The following is a 25172-nucleotide window of genomic DNA, read 5'->3' as shown; positions in this document are numbered from 1 at the left end:
GCTGGCAAAAGATGTATGCCATTTAATTAGTTAACTTCTAGCAGATAGAAGCAATTTAGACGAGGGATCTACAAAACTGATCCACATGGGCAGAGGCTCATGGAGGGGAAACTGCCACCACCCCCTCCTTTGGAACAGCATTAACTCTAATAGCATACAATCCTCATGGATGCTTTATAGGATGCACCTATAGTCATGATTTGAGAAGTTTGGTAGCTAATACAGTAGCAGCTTTTGCAATTGCCCCTCCTTGCTTTTGGATCACCCTCCACCACTGCTGATATGAAACAAAACCGAAGATAGAGGGCAACAATTGGTGAATTCCTGGAATTGATAACAAATATTTGGAAGATCCGCACTTGGTTCTGCTTTATTGTTTTCATCCAGTAGATGCTTAGGTTTGAATACAAGGTTTCTCAATACAAGGTTTGAATACTAAACTTTTCTGTATCTGGGTGCTTTCTCAATACAAGGTTTGTATACTGCACTTCTCTGTATCACATTCTAGCGTCCTAAATCCTAGGAGACATTAGTTGAGGTACAAGCAGAGCTACTATATTGCATCCGAACATATAGTCCATGTTCAAGGGGTTCACCTATTTACTTGCCAAGCTCCACTGAATGCTCAAAAAATGCTTAACAATTGAAGTAATAAAATAAAGCATAGCGAGATTGAAGATACAGATTCTTAAGTACTTCCAAGCCCAACGAGAATACTAATCATCCAAGGCAAATAATAATCCACCTAAACCAATGTTCAGTCATATTACACAGCGACGAACTGAGGAGGATGGAAGGCCCATACCATCCGTACGGACTGCAGGACTTTCCCGACAAACTCAAACACCTCGGAGTCCCTGAAGGTCCCCTGCATATCTTCGTACCCCTGCTCCGCCCCATCGCCAGCTACCCCCAACACCTCCTCACGGGAAGAATCTCAGCAATGGGATCTAAAGAAACCACAGAGCGAATCAAGACGAATCCATGGACGAAGTGGAGAGAATTCGGGAGGAGTCGATCTGGGACAGGGACCGACTGTCAGTGGCAGACGATGCGCCAAAATCAAGGTGTTACTAACGCGGAGTCGTGGAGCTTGGTGCCGGAACCCCAGCGGGGAACAGGAGCCGAGCGAACACTAATTACAAGTTAGAATAATAATTCGAATCTAACGATAATATGAAGTTCAATTGCTATTTGTATTGAGTTCTATTGCAATGCATGGGCACGTTTGCTAGCTAGTAACTAATACTCCCTCCGTCTAAAATTAGTATTTGCGTTAGCTCTTGGTTTTTATATTTATATTTAAATGGATGGTGATGAATTTAGATACATATACAAAATACATACAACAATTAATGTATGGATTTATTACAAGTCTAAAATGAATTTTAATTTGGGATAGAGGGAGTACAAGTGATAAAACTATATTTTATGACATTGACCAATGACATCTTCACATCATTCAATCCAAAACATTACTCCCTCCATCCATAAAAGAATTCAACTACAATGTTTTGTGCAAGTTCAACTATCTTTAACTTTAATCAAATTAAAAATAAATAGTACTAACATTTATTAGGTCTCAACTAAATTATTATAAAAAATGTATTTTATAAATAATTTAATAGTACTTATTTTATATCCTAAAATACTTTTCATATGACTTTAATCGATCATCAAACTTCAGAAAATAACAATGACATTTTTTTCTAGACAGAGGATGTACTGTGTTATATTGTGTCGATTACCACAGCAAATCACGCTGCATGCATGATCCTAGGATGGAGCAGCATGTTGGTCAAGTGAAAACTCAAATCACATCGTTCACAAAATGATTGTTAACTCCTGCTGAGGTACCTATAACCACAAGAAAGGTTACCGTTGCACTATAACCGATCAGCTAAAGCAACAACCAGCCAATCAACAGGACAGGCTGCTGCACAAGACCTTCGCATCATAAGAACCCGTGAACACACAAAGCAACTGTTTAGACTTTAGTTACATTAAATAACACTCGTAACCCGTGAACCCATTTTTTCTAGCAGGACGCTGCAAAGGATCTTGATGACAAACATGGGCAAAACTTTATTTGTATGCTAACAGTAAGGTATAGAACAACTTCAGTGTTAAGATATCTTGCTACTGTACCTTAGCAGCAGACTCTCTCGTAGCATGATTTCACTTCCCCAAATCATTGGATAGCAACATCTGATCTGTTAGTGCAAAGTTTTTCTTTTATTTGAGGTAGATGGACGGGTGTAATTTATCAGGCAAAGTCTTTTCAAGTCCGGCACCAGTCGCAATTGGTAGTACGAAGCTGAGATGCAAAGCAGTGCAAAGCAGAACGCATGAAAGCCATAGTTTTCCATGGGGCGGGGCGGAGCTTGGCACCTCGGCCTGAAGGCAGGTCTGCGCCTCCGCGAGAGGAGCTCGACTGCTCGGCGCCCGTGGCGAGGAGCTTGTCAAGTCGTCCCGCCGAGCGGGCGGGCGGCCTGGCGGAGCTCGGGTAGGCGGCGCCTCAGCCTGGGCGCGGGCAGGTCCGGTCGGAGCTCATGCCTGTCCGGCACCGGCGGTCCAGGGCGACGGAGCTTGGAGGCGTGGTCGCGCCTCGCGCGGTCGCGCCTCGTGCGGAGGCTCGGCGTGGAGGCCTGGTGTAGCGTCGACGGCTTGGCGGACGACGGTTGCGGCTCGCGCAGATGAGGGGAGTGGGAGGCGGTTGAGGAGAAAGGAGTAGCGAGAGCTAGCTAGCATTACTCACAATAGTTGGACGACCAGAATGCACGCGGGTGTGTGCAGCAGATACGGACAATCTAGATTGACTGGAGGCAGAACCAAAAAAGGCAGGCTGCCCTTACAGCCTTAATATAGTAGTATAGATACAAAGTTTTAGGTAATGTTCTATTCTTCCATTCTTGGTTTTAGAACTCTAGTGAATGATATATATATACCAGATATTAAACTGATAATAAAAACAAATATTATAATTTATTTTAGCCAAAAGACTGAAAAATATATGATTTGAAAAGAAGTCTAATCCCATCTTTTATAGATCACTTGATCGCTCGTCCGAATTAAAGGAATAGAGATATATATTAATGTCAGCTACCTAGTAGTAGAAAAAAGAACATTTTACGACGTAGTTAATGAAACTAATTTAAGCCTTTTCTATAAAAAAATTTGGACACAGTGAATATATGTATTTTTGAGATAAGGAAAAAAGGAACTGGGAATATTCATAATTCCATAATCCATATCAAATGTAGCCGACAACATTTTACATGACATCGATGTACCAAAATGGTATGGCACCAATGTTACAACAGCTCAAGGACCTAGCAACTTGACGTGTTTCTGTACAGTGCAGTCTAGATGGTATATGAACGATCCATAGCCCCTGAAGCGCCAATCTGACCAGAGTCGATGTGGAGAAATGTTTGCATTCTACGACATCTCATCTCCATGGTACAGGTACAAGCCAAAACCAAAACTTGTGTAGGCATTGCAGAACGCGGCCTCTTCTGCCGTAGACACGGGATCCTCGAACCGTCCATCCCTCAGTGATGTTGTTCCAACATCCTCCCTATGAACCTGCATTAGTGGAAACAACATGAGACAAATCTAACTCTGTTGTTTTGCTTGCGCTAGAAATTCATTTCATTCGATGCATGCTAATTAAATATCTCCTTCAGTCTTCAGAACACAAATTCATCATATCAGCAAGAGAACAAGGTGGTATCATAATAAACTGAAAACAAACACCACAAAAGGACTAACTAAAACCTCACCTGATCCTAGCCTTCAGGAAGGGGATCAACAACCAGGGTGGGTATCTCATCATCAATCCATCAGGCTTCCCCGAGTGAAGCGTCATCATCAATCCATTAGTACAAGGATCGCTAATTTGCCTCTCTGTGACATTACTATCAGCTGTCACATGGTCTAAGTTCACACTCTAGTAAGCTATAATAGGTTCTGGTAATGCTGAGCATGTTTTAGATGTAGGTCTACGATTCTGACTGATTTCATTTTCTTGAGTAGCAATTTGATTTATCTCAGTTGTTTTCCTTTCTGAAATAAACCTAAATATATCAGTGAGAACATAATAGCCACCACTTTCTTATGGTGCTAGGAAGAATGACCGGGTAAACCTACAGAAAACGCTTTCATCCGAAGTCAAGGATCTAGTAACAATAATGAGAACTCCATCATTGTGAGATAACTGTGCATTTGCAGTCTCTATCACTATTAAGCAGTTCCTGGAGTCCATAGACATGATTTTTTTCATTAATATCCTGTATAGAAAAAGGTAGTTCCAAGAGTTATCTCAACTTCAGATAACATGTCTAACAAACTCTGCAGACTGAAGATTTTACCTATCGTTTTCTTTAAAGAAAATAAATAAATTTTATTTAAACAAACGAAAGAAAGGCACAATCAGTTTACCAATCAGTGATTAGAATTGTTCCCTGGATTAGCAAGAAAGAGAAAACTTGCATAATTTAACCACAAACACACAATACTATGTCAGATCAGTACCCCTGTTAAAGAATTTTATCCTACAACATGTTCACTTCTAATTTTCTTACATATGTATGTTTTCAGTGTTCATAAAGAATTTGAACCGAGTATATTATTCAACACACTACATCAAAGCATGATTAACCTGTACAGAACAAGTTTGGATTACAGAACAATTTCTCCAACTCACCGTCGTCGAAGCGATTGAAGAGAACGGTGATCGTCACAAGCAGCGAACAAGGCACGATGTGCCGATGATGATGGTGGATGGGGTGTCAGCTTGGAGGGGAACTTTAAAAAGAGCTGCTCTACAAACTGAAAAAGAACAAGAACAATTATTAAATACAAAAAGAGCTATTATATAAATAACAATGCATCATATGAAGCAACCACATTGTGACTAAACAAAAGTATTTGTTCATTTTCCGAATTCCAAATCAGAGTATTCAAGTTAAATCAGACTACCACATGCCTACGACTGGTATATTACTACACTCACAAATCCAATTTGGTTAGACAACTGAGATCCACAACTAAAAAACACAGACATCCAAAGGTATTCATATCAGATAGATTTCAAGGAAAACTAAATAAATATTACCAAAACTCCATTGCCATAGCCTTACCAAAACACTTTAGACCATTTAATAATGTGATATAATTAGTCACACTCTCACATGGATTTTATTCACGTGCTCCATAAACAGGTATATATATTGATTATAGGACTATCTGAACTCAAAACCAATGTGAAAAACTTAGCTCAGAACAGATGAAAAACACCACCATTCAACACACAAAAGGGAAAAGTGTTGAACATAATTACCCTTTACAAGATCATTAGGAGCAGCATGAACAACAATAGCTCTACCAATGATTGAGTTTGGCCCAGTCAGTGGGGTCTAAAAAACTCATTAGCGGTGTTATTACCTGGATGTCAGTGACATTAATATTAGCAACACCTGACAGCAAAGAAACAAACTCAGTGACAAGATAGTACATGTTGAAGTACCTCGGTAATCCATTTCACCTGTTTGAATCATATGCAAAATCAAATGATGCCATTTTACTCATCTATTTGAAATTTTTTAACAGGGAATTATACTGTTGGAATTAAAGCAAATTTAAACCCCAAACTTGAACGGAGCATCTGCTTTTTGAACATATGAACGAACATACTACTTGAAAGAATGATCAAACCAGAATTGTAAGAAAAAAATAAATCCTATTACAGATCAAGTATGGATTACAAAGGTCTAAAGAATGAACATAGACATTATGAAAACGGATTTTCTGTATACACTATGAAAAACTGCAGCGAACATAGACATTATGAAAAACTGGTACTCTGAAGCTGCAGCGAACCAAACCCTATCAACTAAAAGCAGATGTTCTGTATACACTCTAGATTAGATGTTTGAACACACTACTTCAATCACTACTTCAATCAAAACAGATGAACACCATACACTTAGCATGCATTTGGATATGCCCAAGCACTTCATAGCTACATTCTACTAATTGTTTAAGGGCAATAGTAAAAGGTTTAGAGCAACAAATGACTATGGTGCCAAGTAATTCGAGCAAAACAATTTTAATCAAGTTCCAGGGATCCTCCTCCTGCCGCACATACATGAGGATACAATCAAATACTGAGTACAGGCCTCCGCAAACAGCAAAGCTGCTACCAATGTGTGGCACATTCATGCACACAGCCTCCAGTAAATCATGCACCAGTAATGCATTGAGGAGACCCTTGACAAGTTATCTAAACTCGAGAGAAATTATGCTAAGTTATCTAAAGAGAGAAATACAGAACAAGGCAAGTGTGATTGTATCCTTTGAACATTGTGTCATTCTCTTTATCTAAACTCGAGAGAAATATAGGACACAAGTGTATAAAATTCTGGAGACATTCTAGAGCCATGAAATGACTCACAAAATATTAGCTTCAAAGAAAAGGACAAACTTCAAATATAAACATCACTGTGTGCTAAACACAAACTTCAAATATAAACATGTATCAGTTTCTATTTTCTACGGAAGCAGTGTTTGTTGCCTTTTGACAATTTGACTTGGCTCCTAACACAGTGATGTTTATATTTGAAGTTTGTCACCTCGCCGTTGCCGCTAGTATCACACAACCGGGAGGGGATGCAGAGCCTACCTAGAAATTGCCGCAGCAAAGGTTGGATCAATGGTGAAAAATTTGACCTGATACAGCTTAAGCCAGAACCCTTTAGCTTCCTCTCACACGGCTCTTCCAGATCCATGTAAGAAAAAATGTGACAGGTCACAGGCAAGTAAGGAAAAAACATACCATGTTTGGATGTGATTGAAGAGCACATTCCAATGCCACTTGAGAAGCCTTGCATCCCATCAAGCGAATAAAGTAGTAATACTATCATTTAGAGTAAAGACACAAGGCGGATCAGAAATTAGATTCGATAATTAAAATTCATAAGAAAAAACTTTTGGTAGCATCTTCGGTAAAACTTGATCATATTTTTTGCATATAAAACAGACATAAAACAATCACTTGATCATCGCTTCACAGTCATCATAGACTGCAGGGATAGACATGGGTTAGACGCTACATTCTTACTTTTCCTAAACTATTAGGCATATTAACACAAATCTTACTGAAATAGGAGTCACACCACATCGCCACTTGTTCACTGGATTCTTAAGATTTGTCACTGTAGCCATGTATCTGTTATCCGCTCAATCCGGCAGCTATGATGTGGTAGCACACATGCCTCAAAACCTGAGACCAACAACCCACGTGTTAAACCAACAACAATCAATATTCTTTATTAAATGAGCTAGTGAGGGACTTGCGTAGGCATAATCGCAATCAAACTTTGAAGGCAGTGCTCCCCTAGCTTGGTAGCTCAAGAAGTGACAGATTGCATTAAACTTCTTTCCTTTGTAAGTGTCCTCCTTCTGCAAAAATGGCTAAGAACATTATGAACTTACAGTGATAAAGATATAATGTTTGCTTGTGTACTACAGAGTCCAAAGAAAGCATACCAAACATCTGTTCATCTCAGTCTCAACTAACTGGGCTAGCAGCTTTTCAGTCTCAGTCTGCACAAGTGCATAGAAAAAAAATCAAGGTCAACCAGAAGCAACAATTTAAAACAACTTTGATGGTTTACATTTCCATATTCTTTTGTACCTAGGAAAGTTGAGCTGAATCATCAGATTCAGGATGTAGTAGTAGCTGCATTAGAGAAACAAAGATGTTGAAACAACTGAACTCTGATGTGAAGTACAAACATCCTAGAATTATCAAATGAAACAATACATACCTGCTTCCTAATAAAAGGGGCAAAAACTCAGAGTGCAGATGCCCATGGTTAAAGCTGAGAAGAGATATTCTCAACAGAAACACCTTTGCCATGGAGGCCATGGATTTCCTATAAACAAATAGCTCCAGTGAGTAAAATTATAAATGGGTAGTCATAAGACGTGTAAACGTACCTAAAGCAGAGCATATAGTTCAGGAATATTCTCCACAAGTGTCTCAAATAATCAGATCCAAGCAACCATGAGCATGACAAAATTAAGTATTAGGTATGTATTGTTTCATTTGATAATTCTAGGATGTTTGTACTACACATCAGAGTTCAGTTGTTTCAACATCTTTGTTTCTCTAATCACAATTAATCGTCTGATCGGTCCTCATACAATTAGGTTTGATTAGCCGATCAAATAACATTGTTGTAAGCTAAAAACACAAACCTGAAGAGAATCTTCGATTATTAGGCATGACAATAGTCTCAATACACTAGATCTATGGTTTTCGGATACCAAGAAAGGAAGAATTATGTTGACACATGGTACATTACATTTGACATAAGTTATTATACACAAACAGGATTGGGCGTGAACCAGACAGATGACCAACACGCAAAAGAAGTGAAGAAACTTGAAAGGATGGCAACCAAAGGGACAAGGAGAAGGTAACAATAGCAAGTGCATCTACACCTTCATTTGTGTCTGGTGGTTATGGAAACAGAACATGATGTACTTGGGCTCCAGCCATAGCTCTCTGCTCAGCTACATCCATGCATAGACAAGACACGCCGCCGCAATCTGTGACTGGTGAAATGTAACAACAAATTTGAAAGGTAAAGGGACTGTGTTCTCCCTGCAGTATAAACGTGAATGTGTGTGTTCTACAACTAAGTCGCAATGAAAAAAAGGGTTGGAATCTTGATTGTATCGGTCCCATTATCAAAAATATATTCCATCGTGGTACCTGTTGTGAAGTGCACAATGGCCCAACACCATTGCAAGATTTTGATTTTATGATGATCCTCAGCTAAGAAAATAGTGTAAGGTACTAAGGTTAATTATTTTACAAATAATAGGATATTCAGAGTAATATAATAGTATGAATATAAAAATACATACCTGAGCAACCTGATTCACCTCATTTATTGAACTCTTGGATTTGAGTGTAGTTTTGTAAATGCTGAAAGATGGGTCAAATAATAAATAATCCAACAAATAAACAGCCTTACACCACATTTCAAAGTAAGAACAACATAACACTCACGCCATTGAGAGATAGGCCATTCCCTACCTCAATTTTGTCATCTTGCTTCTCTTTATGTGTTCTTTGTCATCTGAATTTTATGCAAAAGTTCAATGGTACCTGGTCTTTAGGCTACTGAATTAACCAAAACTCTATCGAGTCTGTTGGTGATATATCAAGCATGGCTTCTTCTTTGACCTCCTCAATAGCCGGTCCAGGCTCATAGCTACAGCAGTTCACACAAAGTTCAGATGACAAAGAACACAACATACAAGTAGACAAGGTGCGCTGTCGAAAGTATACTGTAACTCAATTTGTGGCAAGAAGGCAAGCCGAACTTGTTAAGCTTTATGGTAGGAAGAAGATATGCAAATGTGATACTCCTACTCACATTGAATTAAATGGGCAGCAAAATGTAGGAAAATGCAGTGAAAACAATGAATTTCAATTCAGAGTACTGAGCAGTTTATCAAAATGATACTCATAAGTGTTGCAAATTATTCAGAATACTGAGCACTCGAAGCGTCCCCATTCACACCACCACAGTAACGCAAAGGAACTAAGGGAATGTCAATATCATACAGAACCCTTGCTTTTGCCTTGACCATCTCTAGCGCGAGTCCAGCCTCTAGTGATCCCTCACCCGCACGGGCACAATTGACGCGATTTTTGCTGAACACCCCCAAATATAGTTTGGGAAATTAACTGCACCCAGCGCCTTAGTGGATTGATATCGCGCACTGAAGAACGAGAACCTAATCGAACCAAGGATAGATGTATGGATTAGATTAGATTAGCAGGGAACCAAGCATCAAAGAAAATTGGAACAGATCGAGCGAAATGAAATGGACTTCCGTTCTATATACCTTTCTGTTAACTCCATATTAGAGTAGAATCACCATTCTATCCAAAGTGCTTGACATTGCCAAAACATTTCACAATTTATTGTTCAGAACCCATGAATTACCATCTACATCATCCTGCAAAAAATAAAGAAATTAAATACATGGATATTAAGCTAAATGAGAACCGAGTTTCTCGCTCAACCAAAACAAAGAATATTATATTCATGGTGTAAACATACAATGAGATTTATCTCTTCTGAAATATGACCAACACCAAATCCTTCTAAGAATCCAACTTCCATTTTTCTAATTGATTGTAATACTCACATACCATAACAAAATCTCATTGTATGTTTACAGGATACATTTCACAGACAGACAAAATAATGTGTTCTGTGCCAGGTACCTTGCTGGTGAATAGATAGAAGATGCGACACAAGCTGCGGAGGAAGGGGGCGGATCCGAGGATTTTAGGAAGATGTTGGGATGGGGTCCTGGATCCGCTTTGAGCATGGCAACGACGACCGCAGCAGGCCAGGTGGGCACCATGGAGGCCGAGGTCGAGAAGGCGGAGTAGTACCTGGCGCCGCGCGTCGCGTGGGTATATCGCCGATGGAAGGGGATTGTGGGGAGTGGGGCAAGGATGGCAGGGGCGGCACCTTCCATCGATGGAGCGCGAGCACGGTGATGGCGGGAGCGGCGATGGAGGATCCCTAGAAGGGTGCGACAGAGAGCAGGGCGGGCGGGGGCACGATGCACCAAGGGAGGGGTCACTCGCGCGAGGGCTGGCGGGGGCACGGCTCCATGGAGAGGGCGGACGCGGAGAGAGCCGAGCACGGCGATCCAGGGGTGGAGGATGTCGCGGATGAGGGATCTGGGCGGAGGATGTCGCCTTCCATGGAGAACGCGAGATCTGGGGCGGAGGATGTCGTGGGCGCGGATCTGAGAGAGACCGCGGGGATTGCGGGAGACAGAGGAGGGGGCGGTTGCCGCGGGGCGTGCAGACAGAACCGTGCACCAATACTGAATGTGGACGCCTACAATAGATACTTAAGGAGTAGTAGAGATGTAGGCACAAAGAAGATAAGTCATGCCCAATATATTATTTCTGTAATAATAAAAAATGAGACTCTACCAGCAAATGAAACTCAAGCTTTTTAATGATGTGTTATCTTCCAGCATGATTTTTGTATAATTATACCTCGAAGTATTCATGTCTCTAGATTAGCCCAGCAAAGGATGGTAAGCCTATTTTGATTGAGATGATTGATGCTAAGACAAAAGATAGATTTGTCTTCTCACTGGATTTGTCTTGTCAGCGGCGGGCGCAATCCCTGCATTGTCTGCGCGGACGGAGAATGATGCTACACTGCCGCTAGGGTTGGGGCTCGGGGCCGGTGCCGCCATGGCCGGGTCTCCCGCACCTGCCCGTGGCTGGGGCCGGGGACACCGCCCCAGTCACGGGCGGCCGCGCCTACATCGCCGTGGAGCCGCGTCGGCCGTGCCTGCACGCCCGTCGCGGGGGTTGGCTAGAGAGACACTCTCGTCGAGCACGTGGGAGAGTGTGTAGGTGAGGTTAACTGCGACCGCCTCCCCGACTCGCAGCACAGCTTGGATCCATGCACGAGGGGAGCCAGGGCGAAGAGATTTTGGATCAGAAATGGGGGAGAAGATCACGATGGTGCATGCACGAGGGGAGCCAGGGTGAGGAGATTTCAGATCGGGAATGGGGGAGGAGATCACGACGGGCACGGAGGACAGGATTGACAAAGGCACACGGGGCGGGGGCTGGAGATCACGTGGCTGGTCGGGGCGCAGTGAGGCGGGGGCGCCGGGGCAGTGTCTACGGTGCGAGATCAGCGCGGGAGTGGGGAGGTGGTCGGGGGCGAGAAGCACAATGGTGCACAGTGTGGATGCCTACACAACGTGCTTATAGAGTAGTAGGGATAGTTCGCTTTGTGCTCACCACATAGCTGCGTGATTTGTGTAGGTGGCATTGGCCTCTCTTATAGAAGACCACATATACCCACCTCTAGCAGCTGTAGATATGGCACTAATTCATCATTTGTTTAACCCTCCTTTCCGCTATTGATGTGACGGGCTAAAATTTAGCGCCTTGGATCCAAGCAGGCCCAAACTCAAGTACAGAAGGGTCAAAAGTTGGTAAATGGAAGATAGAGAACCTGCACGATGGAGAACATCTGTAATGTTCTTAACAACTCGGCATAGAGTAAATGAAAGTAATGGGTACAAACACAAAGATACCAAGAATGAAGAAATAGCATAGCAAGTTCTATAGAGAGTAAATGAACTAACAAGTAAACACACCAGACGACTGAGAGCAAACATGAAGCCAATCACATTCTTTCCCTGTGGACCAATTTGTTTCATTATCGGAATCTGGCCTAAATTTTACCTGCTGTAATAGTATGACTCATCTGCGATTAAATACACACACGAAATTTGACCGACTTGCACAACCTAACAACAAAACCTAATGTGGGGGAATGACCCACATGAAATCAATCAACCAATCACAATGAATAAACAAGAAAGTAATCCTGCGCACTTCATCATACAAGTATTGTTTTATGTAGCAAATTTCAGCACCCGTCAATTTCAGCGAAGGTTGAGGACGTCGAGAGCTGAGCAGTTCCTGGCGGCTAGCGTTGAACGATGGATGGGGTGAAGCTAGAGGCAGAAGGAGAGGAGGCGAGGGAGCGGCCTGGCGCGGTGCTAGGCGAGATGGGTTGTGGCAGCGGGGAAACAGAGGGTACCAGGGGAGGCCGGCATGGGAACGGGAAGGAGGAGGCCAGTATGACGTGTACCAGGTGGATCAAAGTGAAATCTACGAGATCCAAGCGAGACAAGCCCCGATTTGAGCCCACGGCAGCGCAAATCGAGGAGGATTGAGGAGGGACAGCGTGGATTGGAGCCAGAGTGATGGAAGGGGAGGAAAGCTACTGACCGAATTCATCCTCGATGAGGTAGTTGAAGGTGTGGCTGTCGCAGTTGTAGGTGAACTTGTTGTGTGCGCCACGAACACGTAGATCAGCGACTGCTGCCCCATCGTCTTGCCTCGACTCGACTCCTCCTCCGCCCTCTGCCTACAGACTTAGGCCCCCACTCCTTGTTGTCGCCGGTGGAGAGGTGGATCTCGTCGGAGGCGCTATGGGTGTCTGAGTGGTCGTGAAGGGCATGGCGATGGGACACAACATCGGTGGCGGTATGGGAAGGTGGTGGCATGGGAAGGAAGATGGTGGAAGCGCGGTGAGGAGCAGGCGAGGCCGTCGGAGCAACCGGTTGTGGCCATTTTCGCGTGGAGAGGGAGGTCACGGGAGTGAAGCTGAGCGAGCAGTTGCTCTGTTTGTGTCGCGTCGTCGTGGAGGCGGATGTTGTCGAAGAAGAGGATGATAGCTGCTGTATCTGGGCTGCACCAAACATCGCTGTAATACGGGCCACACGAAGATCTCAGCCCAGGACACCGACGTTGTTGTGGTGCTCTCTTTACTGTTGTGCTTAGTGCCATACCGGCTAGGGAAACAGGCAGAGAGCGGCTTATAAGCGTTGATGCGGCCACGAATGTCAACTTGTTTGTGGCACAATGGCGTTGGTGGGAACGGTTCAGGCCGTGTAGACATGTTTTTTGCTTGGCAAGGAAATGGCCCGTTGGGTAGTGGCTTGCATGCGTTGGGCTAGGTTCGAGAGGGAGTGCGGAGGTGTGCCTTGGGCTCACATGTGGGAGGCAGACGACAGAACCACGGGGGCCGAGGCTGTCATGTGGGCCCGACATGCTAAGTGTGGCAGAACAGGGAATGGATTGCACGATGGGAATGGCAGGTAGGCCCGGCGTGTCAGTGTGGCAGAACAGGGAATGGATCCCACGATGGGAATGACACAACAGGGAATGTCAGGTGGGGCCGGTGTGCTTAGTGTGGCAGAACAGGGAATGGATTGCACGATGGGAATGACATAACTTAGGGAATGACAGGTGGGTCCGGGCGATGGCATGTGGGTTCGACGTGCTCCGTGTGGCAGAATAGGGAATGGATTGCAGGATGGGAATGGCAGAACAGGGAATGGCAGGCTACCCTTGCAGCCTTAATAAGTAGTAGAGATTTGCATTTTAACTTGGACATAACATGAACACTACTAATTTTTACCCGCGACTTTAACCATGCGCAATTAGGCCATAACAAGCAATTTATCGTGACCACGAGCTTAGCCAAGCCATCTGACAAGTCGGCTAACTGGAGCAACGACATAGCTCGCTAAATAACATACATGTCGGTTAGCCCATTATTATCGCAATCCGAGACACAACATATACTACAACATTTTTATAAACACACAGATTCACAAGTATATTCGCACATCGACCAATTTATACGAACCGTAAACTACGAGTCTCCAACTCGCAATCACCATGCATTACTTCCCAATCATGAACACATACATGTTTATCCTACGAACCAATTATTTCAATATTTATCCTAAGACAACTAACTCTATTACACACTTGTATCACAAACCTACTTGACTTACTTGAAGCGTCTACTCGAAATTGTGAGCACAATCATACACTATACGCGACACATAATTTAACGAACGCATAATACGCATCGTCACGACTCGACTTATAATTATAGAGAAAGCGACGACTACTTTGGCATGTCACCACCTCTCTATATAAGCCAAAACAATTTCTACTATCGACTAAGAGTTCTAAGTATTAAACCCATTATTACTTTCCACGCGCAAATAAACTTCAACTTAACACCAGTGACATCGAAGGATTTTTACTAAACTCGTCATGTGCATAACCTCGTCTCGCATGTAACCATATGGTGGCATGCACTCGAGACACTACCGATTAACTTAACACAATCACTACTACAATATTCTTCGATGTATACACGTTCGACATTACAGTGCTCCGACAAACCCACACTTCCAATCTACTTGTCACATCCAACCAACATCACGTGCCCACTGCATTCTTATGACCAATTTTAGCACAATTGTTTATGACAATGTTTATCGACTAGATGAGTGAAACACCAACCAATTATTCGCACATCTCGCCTTTAAAACACTAATCACATGTCACATAATTTATATTTTCGACCCACTCTAACCTACACCACGATGAATACATAAAATATATTTAACATAGACCAACTCATTAGCCAACTGCGGAAATTACCAAGCATGCTTTACGCTTTATTAAATTTACCACAACTAACACACTACTTTACGACGAAGTATTTTAACAAACAATTAATACTTTCGCGAACCACCCTCGCGACACATAAATGAACCATCGCAGTCACACATGTTCAACACCAATATACACCATATCTATATGCATGCCATCAATCGAATCACATTAATAGTAAATTATAAATCTGTCAACCTGTCAAACTCGGATTCGAGTCGCGCATGCCGTTCACGGTTTAGGCGCTTCACCGAACCATGCATCGCGCGAGGCACAGTGGCAACATCTAGCTGCGATTAACAACACCCAAATGTTCAAACATTTTTATCAAGCACTTGAGATTAAAAAACAATGGGATACTAGCGAGGGGCTCACCAAGGATTTTGATGACGATGCGCAAGCGCTGCGCAAATCTAGTGAAGCGAGACGCGGAGACGTCGTGGCTACACGGATCGACGATGCGGCTGCTCTTGACGAACACTCGTGCAGGTGACATGTGGCAGAACCTCCCAAGTTATTGGGCCCACCTACAGTTGTCCTTGTCCATTGGACCTCAGACAACCCTGCAGGTGCACCTGATCACTTGACAAGTTCGGTATCTATATTCTTTACCTTGCCCAAGAGTGTTTTACCCGTCACGCAGACATTACAATACATCAAAGGTATGAGAATGCGGAAGCAGTTACAATAACTTACTTTATTTTAAAGTAAGAAAGAGTAGTATATTACAGACCAGAGCGAATATAGGAGTGCAGGAGTAATATTATTACATAACTTTGAGGCAAAAACCCCTCCCGACAAACAGTAAAAAGTTTTTCTTAAAGGACACTTCCTCCCGAGGCTTCAGTCTTGATTTTCTTCTTTGGGCACCACCTTGGAACAAAAGCAACAAAAATTTGCTGCTTCTTCACCTAAAACAACATGGGACAAAGCCCTGAGTACGAAGTGTACTTTCGCAAGTCTTACCCATCAAAATAAAAGACACTCAAGGATATGCTGGCTTTAAGGGAGTCAAGGTTAGGCTTATCGAGAATCAAAGATTCTGTTTGCAGAAATGCTTACTAGTAGTGGATCCTTAAAAATCCGGTTTTAATTGTCAGGTTAAGTAAAGTTACCTGTATCTAGAGTTCTTTCTACCCTAGTTCAAGCACTTGACCTATACTAGCCAATTTCTTTTCAACCATTCTTATTCACTAGAATGCTACGTGTAGGTCAGCGACCAAGTCTTCATGTCCGAGAATTAACAGCGATCCGAATCGATTAATACTCAGCTAAGGATCTCTAATCACACGACATATGTAGCACTTAACCCTTGCATATGTCAACTCGCCACCAGGGTTCTTAAGACCAGATCAGGTTCACGCCAACTGAGAGCACAGATACACCACCGTCCAGCCTCTTGCCACGGAGGGTACACGCTACACTCGCCATCTCTCCACTCCCATTGTGTGTTATCTTATTCTGGTATTAGTCTGCCCGAGGCAAAGCTTACCCATCACGAGGCATGTGAATAGTTAAAGGGTCCTCGATCATCAAGCCTACATCGACAAGGTCCTTAATCGACTCAGACGGAGACACTACACCGAGACTCTCTTCTCGTGCAAGTCACCCGCCCGGTCTCAGCTTTATCATTTCAAACCCAAAGTTTGGTACCTGGTAGAGGTACATCTTTTATGATGTTGAACTCATCATGGCCATGATGGATCCACCATCAAGTTTTATTTTTGAAAACATCCCACCCACTTGAAGCATCATCTTTTGTCAAAACAAAAACATTTTGTTTTTCTAGAGCAAAGCTAAGCATAAGAAAAATCTTTTGTAAAATAGGGATTAAGGAAAGGTAATCAAATCCTCAAGGAAGGAAATGCAGCAACTGGTTTAGCACACAACTCCTACCACCTAATGCACCAAGCAAGTGAGAGAGATTTCAAAATAGCAAGGAGGTGGCAAATGCACCAGGGCTTGCCTTGTGCGATAGGTGAGTCAGGCTCTGCTCCGCAGATATCAAAGTAAAAGCAGTTTCCTGCCTGAGGTTCTTTAGGTGGTGGTGGTGTAGTCCTTGCTTCTTCAACTTCTATCTCTTCCTCGTTTTCTATATATAGCCATATATAATCATGAATGCTCATGTAATGCTCATGAAAATGCAAAGATAATAAAAGTATATTATCTTAGGTCTTGAATATAATTTTCCTTCACGGATCTCCAGGAAACTAGGGTTTTTGGAGTCTATAGTGAAGTTCATAGGGTAGGAGACTAGGGTTTTGGGTTCTAGGTACCAAACATGGTCCAAATCATAGCAAACTTTACCCAAGGCTTCTAAATAACATTAAAATCTTATCTAAAGAGTTTAGTGATTTTTGGAGTTATTAAACAATTTCTAAAATTCAAGGAGTATAAGTTTTGGCTATTATAAATACTCTATAATTCCTTATTTGGACTAAAAATCATAAAACTATTTTTATTAAATACTATAGAAAATCAGGAGCCTAGCAAAATTAGTCTGGTAGAAAAGGAAAAAGAAAAAGATTCCACAGTGTTGGCCTGAAACCGGCCCACTCTAGCCCATGCCCAGGCAAAGTCGCGCGCGCCCGCGCCTGCGTGTCGGTTTTGCACCGGAATCCTTAGGGGTTTGAATAACTAAGGAAGAGTCATGTGCACTATTTACTTTAGTCGTTGACATTTACACCGAAGCCCTCCAAGTTCTAATTCTTCACGACCCGAGGTCCACGACGTCGCACGGCGGAGAACCGAGCTCCAGCGGACCTATACCGGCCGGATAACTCAACTACCAGTGTTCCCGCGCAGTTGACACCGAATTCAACTCCTACTAACCATTTCCCCTCCATCAATTGCAGAGTTCTAACCCTAAATCGCTCTGTCCACGGTGACCGTGCGATCAATGGACAATTCAATGTGTTCTCGGTTATCCTATGGGTCCTAGCTTAATTGGCCGGGTCAGAGAGTACCAGGAGCACATTAGAGCACTGAAACAAGTGAATAGAGGGCATGAACGGACCTGAGACGAGCTAGCCACGGCGAGGTGTTCACGAGACGGTGTTTAGACCAATTTGGGGAAAACTCCAAATTGGCGAGCTCTGGTGAGTAATTGGAGGCACGACTTGGTGGATTGGGTGCTTGACTATCCTACTGACCCGACAACACACTCAATTTATAGGCTCCAGGGCGGTGGCCCGTGAATTTGGGTTGGCACGGTGGCGGTCGGAGAAGAAAGAGGTCACTGGCGCAAACGATTCGTGGAGGATACCGTGGTGGGCTCACTGGCGATGGATGGGCTTGTAATACCAATTCATAGCGACGTGTTAACCCTCCAAGACGCATGGTCTGGCCGGATAATGGTGAACTCCGATGATGCAAGCACGATCGACCGTGGTGGGACACGATGGCCGGAGGGAACAAGAGCTCAAGTTCATCCATACGATGATATTTACCACCCTGAGCCACATTCGGTACATTACTGAGCCCGAATCGCAACGGCGACGAGGATCCCGACGCGAGATCACCGGCGGTGGGATGAGCTGAATCGATCTTATCCGAATACCGTACCATTGAATACCTGGTTCAGAGCGCCTGACAGACAGATTTGTGGTGCCTAGATCTTGAATTTTCGCGTAAGAACTTGCTAATCCATTTGTAGCAAACCTATAGCCCTATGCTCCAGCTACAAATCGACTGTGGCAACTACCCTCAATCGAGCAATAGATCTTATTCTAATTTGGCACAAAAGTTCGGCCAGTGGCACTGGTGGCCATGTTTCAGTTTTAAAATTGACTAACAGCCCAACTTTGAGCCGATTTTTCTCCATTTTTTGGCAAAACACAATGCTTAATCTCTGTTGGAACTCGCTCTCCTGGGCAAGTTGATCCAACGGGGGAGTGAAAGCAATGCAAACAAGGTTTTAACTTGAGACGGCAGTAACTCTGTTAATCTAGCCTCTCAAGGGCACTGTGCGGGGGTATTTATAGGTGTCTGAGTGCCCATCGTCAAGGATTAAGGACGCATGTGCCCTCAGGTGCCTAGGTCCTCCCCGGAATATTCCCATTAAAGCAGGGTTACAGACTGTAATAACAGAAAAACCTTTACAATTTAGGCCCATAATGCGCAGCGACAGCGCGGGGCCCGTTATGACGGGCCGGATTGCACGTGGGCTTTCGTGTTGGGCGACGCCGCGGGATGGGGCGACCTCGCCATAGGTCTTCGTCCTTCGGCGTGTCGGACGAAGGGTGGAGTCTGCCAGTCGTCGTCTCCGTTGGTGCAGCGAGACCGGCGAAGGCATCGAGCGAAGGCTAGCGTCTTCGCGTTCGCCCCAACATTTGCCCTTTGAGGGACCAGTTCGACCAAGTCATCTGGTGCCGAAGGCGTCGCTAGATGGTGGAGACGCGGCCCTCGCTCGAAGTGGTTCCGCGGGGGTTTTTGACGTGACCGTTGATTGACACCGCACTGTTGGATTGCGGGTTTCCCGAAGCGCCGCGCCCTGTGTATAAAAGGGGGTCGAGGGCGTCGCGTTTTGAACTTTATCTTTCCGCGCGCTGCGAAAACCCTAACTTCCTTTTCAAACCGCTCGCTTGCTCGTCTGCCCTCCTTGCTCCTGCTCGTCGGAGATCTGACCCGTGTGAAGCAGACCGCCCGCCGCCGCCGACGGTATGTAGCCATGCCGTCCTCTTCCTCTTCTGCTGCTGATACACCGCCGGCCGACGCATCGTCCGAGGAGACGCTGAGCAATGTGGCGGCGGAGGAGTTGCATCCCGGCGACATAGTGGAATTCGGCGCGTCGCGGATGTCCTCGGTCCGCGTGCAATACATGCAACAACTTGGGTATTTTGGCGGCGGAGTGGCACATGTCCCGGGGGCAGAGGAGGTCCCCGAGCCAGAAGGCGAGTTGGTCGTCTTCGAGGCTTTTTTCGCCGCTGGCCTTCGTCTGCCCGCGCATCGATTTGTGGGAGAGGTTCTGCGTAGATTCAAAGTCCAGGTCCACCAGCTGACACCGAATGTCGTGGTGGCCCTAGCAAAGTATGTCTGGGCAATGACTTCATACGGCGGGCAGCCCTCTGTCGAAGTCTTCGTGAAGCATTATTGTCTGCATTGGCAGAAAAGGAAAATCGGAAATAAGGTTGCTCAATTTGGATCTTGCACGTTTACGCTGAAGACCGGTAAGACTTCGATGGAAGTCGTGGAGTTGGTTCCATGCGCCCGTAATAAATGGGGCAACTGGTGGGAATTTTGGTTCTACGTTGTCGAAGGCACAGTCGAAGACCATCCAGGGCTCCCCGTGGCCGTTATGTGTTCGTATTATTACGCAGCGTACCCGCAGTTTGAGGTAGCGGAGGAGGATGAAAACGAAGGGGCCCTTCGGTGCGCGGTCCGCATGAGTAGCGGGCGCGACCTTGTTGAGGAGTTTGTCGGGTATGGGGTATGGCCTTTGGCGCGTGGCTGGGCGCTGGGCGAAGTATGCCCTCACCAGATGCCCTCCCGTGGCGGGATGCTGGTGCGGAGTCCTGCCTTCGCACTGGATTTGCATGGCCGAGATCCCGCCGCATTCGTGGGTGAAGTGGAAGACGGTGCGGCGAGGATTGTGGGGCGCTACGTGCCGAAGACAGAGGGTCTGCAGAGCTGGGATATCCGTGGGACCAATGACAGGCTGAATCGGGTCTTCGAGTTGAACCGTTTGCCTTACGGTGGTTACCCTGGGGAAGACGTCGTCGACCGCCGCGGGAAGAAACCGATGGGCGGTACCGAGGAAGGGCCATCGCAGGAGGCCGCCCTGGCCCCTAAGAAGAGAAAATTAGGTACTATAGTGGGGGAAAAGGGGGTGTCTGATAATTTTGTTGTGGAGTTGATGGGGACATGCGCGGCCCCCGGGGGAAGGATGTCTTCGCCCGAGCTTCGGGAGTCTTCGGCGCGAATGCTGGAGGTTACCGGGGGTCGGTGGCCAAAGAATCTTCCGATCCCCTGGGCAGAGGGCGAAGACATGTCTACGTCTTGTATAGCTCGTGGATTGAAGATTTTCCCTTACGGACGGAATATTGCTGCTGCTGTAGATGGAGCGCGCCGAGGACGTCGAGGACTTCGGAAGTCTAGCCGGCGCGCCGCCCGAGGCTGCGGAGGGCAAACCGGTGCTGCTCGTGGATGCTGGTGAAGGCCCGTCGGATGCGCCCGTGCCTGCTGCTGCCGGCGAGGACCCTGTGCTGGCCGCTGTGCCGACAGTCGAAGGCGCCCAGGAGGTGGTGGCGGAGCCGGCGGCCGAAGACCCTACGGCCGCGGCCGCGCCTTCGCAGGTGGCTAAGTAGTTGAAAAGGTGGAGGGGAAGTTGTAAATTTTGTCTACATGTTACTGAACCTCGGTTGCTACGCAGGTTCAGGATTTTGGGCCTGCGCACGCAACCGCCACTGAAGGTGCTAATTTTGTGGCGGCTTCGACCGCGGTTGCGGAAAATGATTTGGATGATTCTGTGTCTATGTTTTTTGAGTCTGATGGTTCTGGGAGTTCGCTGGTGTGGACGGAGGAGTCTTCGGATGAGGATTTGGATTATTTCGCGGCATTGGATGTGGCTGCGGCGGAGACTTCTCCGCGTGTGATGGATGTTGTTCCCGGTCCGAGTGCTGGGCGTAGGCGGCGAAGGGCGGTGGCGAAGCATAGGGTGAGTGAGGTTGAGGGTTGTCGCCTTCGTGTGGACAGGGCTGGCAAGCGGGAATTGTTGGCCTCGCCGGCTGGGGTGAGCATAGGTGAGGGGGAGTTGTGAAATCTTTTTGAGGGTGAAGAGCTGAGGATAATGCTGTTTAACTATAGGGTGACGGGTATCATCCCGAAGGTTGAACCAATGTAATGTGTGGTGCCCTCGCTGCACGTATGTAACTGTAATTTGTATGATGAGTCTGTGTGCCTTTGCTGATCCAGCCGTGCCCGTGGGGGACTTGTGCATGTGATCTAGCGCGTTTATTATGCCGGTCCGGCTGCACCTGTAATCGGTCTTTGCGTGGATAGTTTTTCGACGAAGATTTTCGCACGGATGTGCCTGTGATTTTGCGCGTTTGTTGTGCTGGTCCGGCTGCACCCTTGGGCGACTTTTGCACAGATTGTCTTTTGTAGAAGACTTCGATTTTGCGCACTTGTCGTGGTAGTCCGGCTGCACCCTTAGGCGACTTTTACACGGATAGTCTTTTGAGGAAGACTTCGATTCTGCGCACTTGTTGTGCTAGTCCGGCTGCAGCCTTAGGCGACTTTTGCACGAATAGTCTTTTGAGGAAGACTTCGATTTTGCGCACTTGTTGTGCTAGTCCGGCTGCACCCTTAGGAAACTTTTGCACGGATAGTCTTTTGAGGAAGACTTCAATTTTGCGCACTTGTTGTGCTAGTCCGGCTGCACCCTTAGGCGACTTTTGCACGGATAGTCTTTTGAGGAAGACTTCGATTCTGTGCACTTGTTGTGCTAGTCCGGCGGCACCCTTAGGCGACTTTTGCACGGATAGTCTTTTAAGGAAGACTTCGATTTTGCACACTTGTTGTGCTAGTCCGGCTGCACCTTTAGGCGACTTTTGCACGGATTATCGCACGCGAGGGTAGCCAGCGCTGCCCCTCGCGGTGACTTTGTATTGGTCGAATGCCGAAGACCATCGATGCGGTCTTCTTTTGACGTAGATTTTTGCGGGGGATTTTTTGCGTGTATATTACATGGCTCCATCTCGTTAAAAACCTCACCCTTCGGGAGGAAAAGAGTGCGGGCCGGAATAAAATTGTTTCACGAATTACAAGTGCGAGCTGGCCCTGAGGAGTCAAACAAAAATTTGCAGAGATTATCAATGTTCCAAGAATTTGGTGAGCCTGTACGCGATGGGGGAAACCTTTGTCTTGACAATGAAAGGGTCTTCCCACTTGGGCTCTAGCTTGCCCCGAGACTCTGTCCGTGCTGTCCGGACGAGTACGAGATCTCCTTCGCTGAATTCCCTCGGGATGATTGTGTGGTCGCGCCATGCTTTTATTTGAGCTTGGTATTTGTTTAGAGCCTGTAGGGCAAAGACGCGGTCTCCGTCAATGAGGTCCTTCGAAGTAGGCTCGTCCACGTCGGGGACGGCTGACGGAACTGTCCATGGTGACCCATGTTTTATTTCTTGCGGGGTCATGGCCTCCGATCCATATAGAAGGCGGAAAGGGTTGAACCCGGTCGCCCTGCACTCGGTTGTGTTTAGTGCCCAGACCGCTTCAGGTAACAGGTGGGCCCACTTGCCTTTTTTTGTCGTCGAGGAACATTTTCTTGATAGCTGTGAAAATCTTACCATTGGCGCGTTCCACAACTCCGTTGGATTGCGGGTGATACACTGAGGCGAAGGCAAGCTTGGTGCCAATGGAGAAGCAGAAATCCTTGAAGTCTTGGCTGTCAAATTGCTTGCCATTATCAACTGCGAGTTCGGACGGGACTCCGAAGCGGCAAACAATGTTTTGCTAGAAGAAATTCTGGGCAGTCTTCGATGTTATTATGGATACAACCCTCGCCTCGATCCATTTGGTAAAATACTCAACAGCAACGAAGGTGAACTTGAGGTTCCCCTGGGCCGTGGGTAGGGGCCCGACGATGTCCAGGCCCCAGCGCTGAAGAGTCCACGTGTGGGCGATTAGCTTCGTGAATTGCGAAGGGCTGCCCGAGCGTGGAGAAAATTTCTGGCAGGCTTTGCAGGACCTTGTGACCCGATTTGTAGCGCAAATCATGGCGGGCCAGTAGAAACCTTGACGGATTACCTTTGCGGCTAGGGCCCTAGTCCCTGCGTGACAGCCGCAAGTCCCGCTGTGTACTTCGCGCAGAATTTGGATGCCTTCGGTCTCGGTGGCACATTTAAGCATAGGTTGACTGACCCCCTTCTTGTAAAGCTGGCCTTCAATTAGTGCGAAGTCCCAGCTTCGATGTTTGAGGCGCTTGGCCTCATTGATGTCGGTTGGATGATAGTACCCCTACAGGAACAGGGTTATTGGTGCCCGCCAGTCTTCGGTCATGATGAGGTTGACTATGCGGTGGCCCTCGCCGTAATTGGTTATTTGGAGCCCCTCTGGGTTGCGGACGGCTGGCGTGCCGATGACATGGTAGAATACATCGGAGGACAGGGCCTCGCCTCTGGCGGCTGCCTTGGCCAATGCGTCGGCCTCCTCATTCTTGGCTCGGTCCACATGCTGCAAGGTGAAACCTTTGAATTGCCTCTCGAGACTACGGATAGCCGCGAGGTACTGCATAGTGCGGGGTCCTTCGCTGCGTAGTCTTTCTCGACTTGGCCGGCGACTACCTTGGAGTCTGTTCTGATGATGCAGGTGGTGACGCCAAGTGCCCTTAGCTTGCGAAGGCCGAGGATGACAGCTTCGTACTCTGCTATGTTGTTAGTGCATCTGTCAGACTCCAAAGCAAAGCTGAGGCGTGCTGCGTATCTGTGCTTGACCCATGTGGGCGAAGTAATGAATGCAGCGGTGCCTGCCCCCGCATGGCACCATGCGCCGTCGCAATGGATTGTCCACACCTTCTCTGCGGACGGGTCCGGCTATGTTATTGGCCCAGTCCAGTCGACGACGAAGTCTGCCAGGACTTGTGACTTGATGGCTGTCCTGGGTTCGAATGTGATGTGGTAGCCGGAGAGTTCGGCCGCCCATTTGGCAATCCGGACTGATGCCTCTGGGTTTCTAAACAATTCACCGAGTTCCCTATCTGAGGTGACCCGGACCTTGAATGCTTCAAAATAATGGCGCAATTTGCGCGAAGCCATAACAACTGCATAGGCGATTTTTTCCAGTTCCGTCATATTGCATTTTGATGTCGTAAGTACTTCAGAGACGTAGTAAACTGGACATTGCCTGACCGTGCCCTCTCTGCTCTGCTCTTGAATCAGTGCTGCGCTGACCGCATGCGGCGAAGCTGCTATGTAGAGCAACAAGGGTAGCGAGGGGTCTGAGCTTGTAAGAATCACCAATTCTGACAGGTACTGCTTCAATGAAGCAAAGGCCGTCGCCTGCTCTGGTCCCCATGCGAAGTCTTTTGCGCCGCAGAGTGTTTTGA

The 25172-nt window shown here is 46.2% G+C and overlaps 1 pseudogene; it reads right to left on the bottom strand.

Annotated features, from left to right (window-relative positions):
- Nucleotides 1-7061: 7061 nt before the first annotated feature.
- On the bottom strand, nucleotides 7062-10575 carry LOC103653522 (pyrophosphate--fructose 6-phosphate 1-phosphotransferase-like; annotated as a pseudogene).
- Nucleotides 10576-25172: the final 14597 nt, after the last annotated feature.

Source organism: Zea mays, chromosome 4 (genome assembly GCF_902167145.1).
Source record: "Zea mays cultivar B73 chromosome 4, Zm-B73-REFERENCE-NAM-5.0, whole genome shotgun sequence".
NCBI lineage: Eukaryota > Viridiplantae > Streptophyta > Magnoliopsida > Poales > Poaceae > Zea > Zea mays.
Note: the sequence above shows the minus strand (reverse complement) of the source record. Positions and strands in the feature narration are given on the sequence as shown.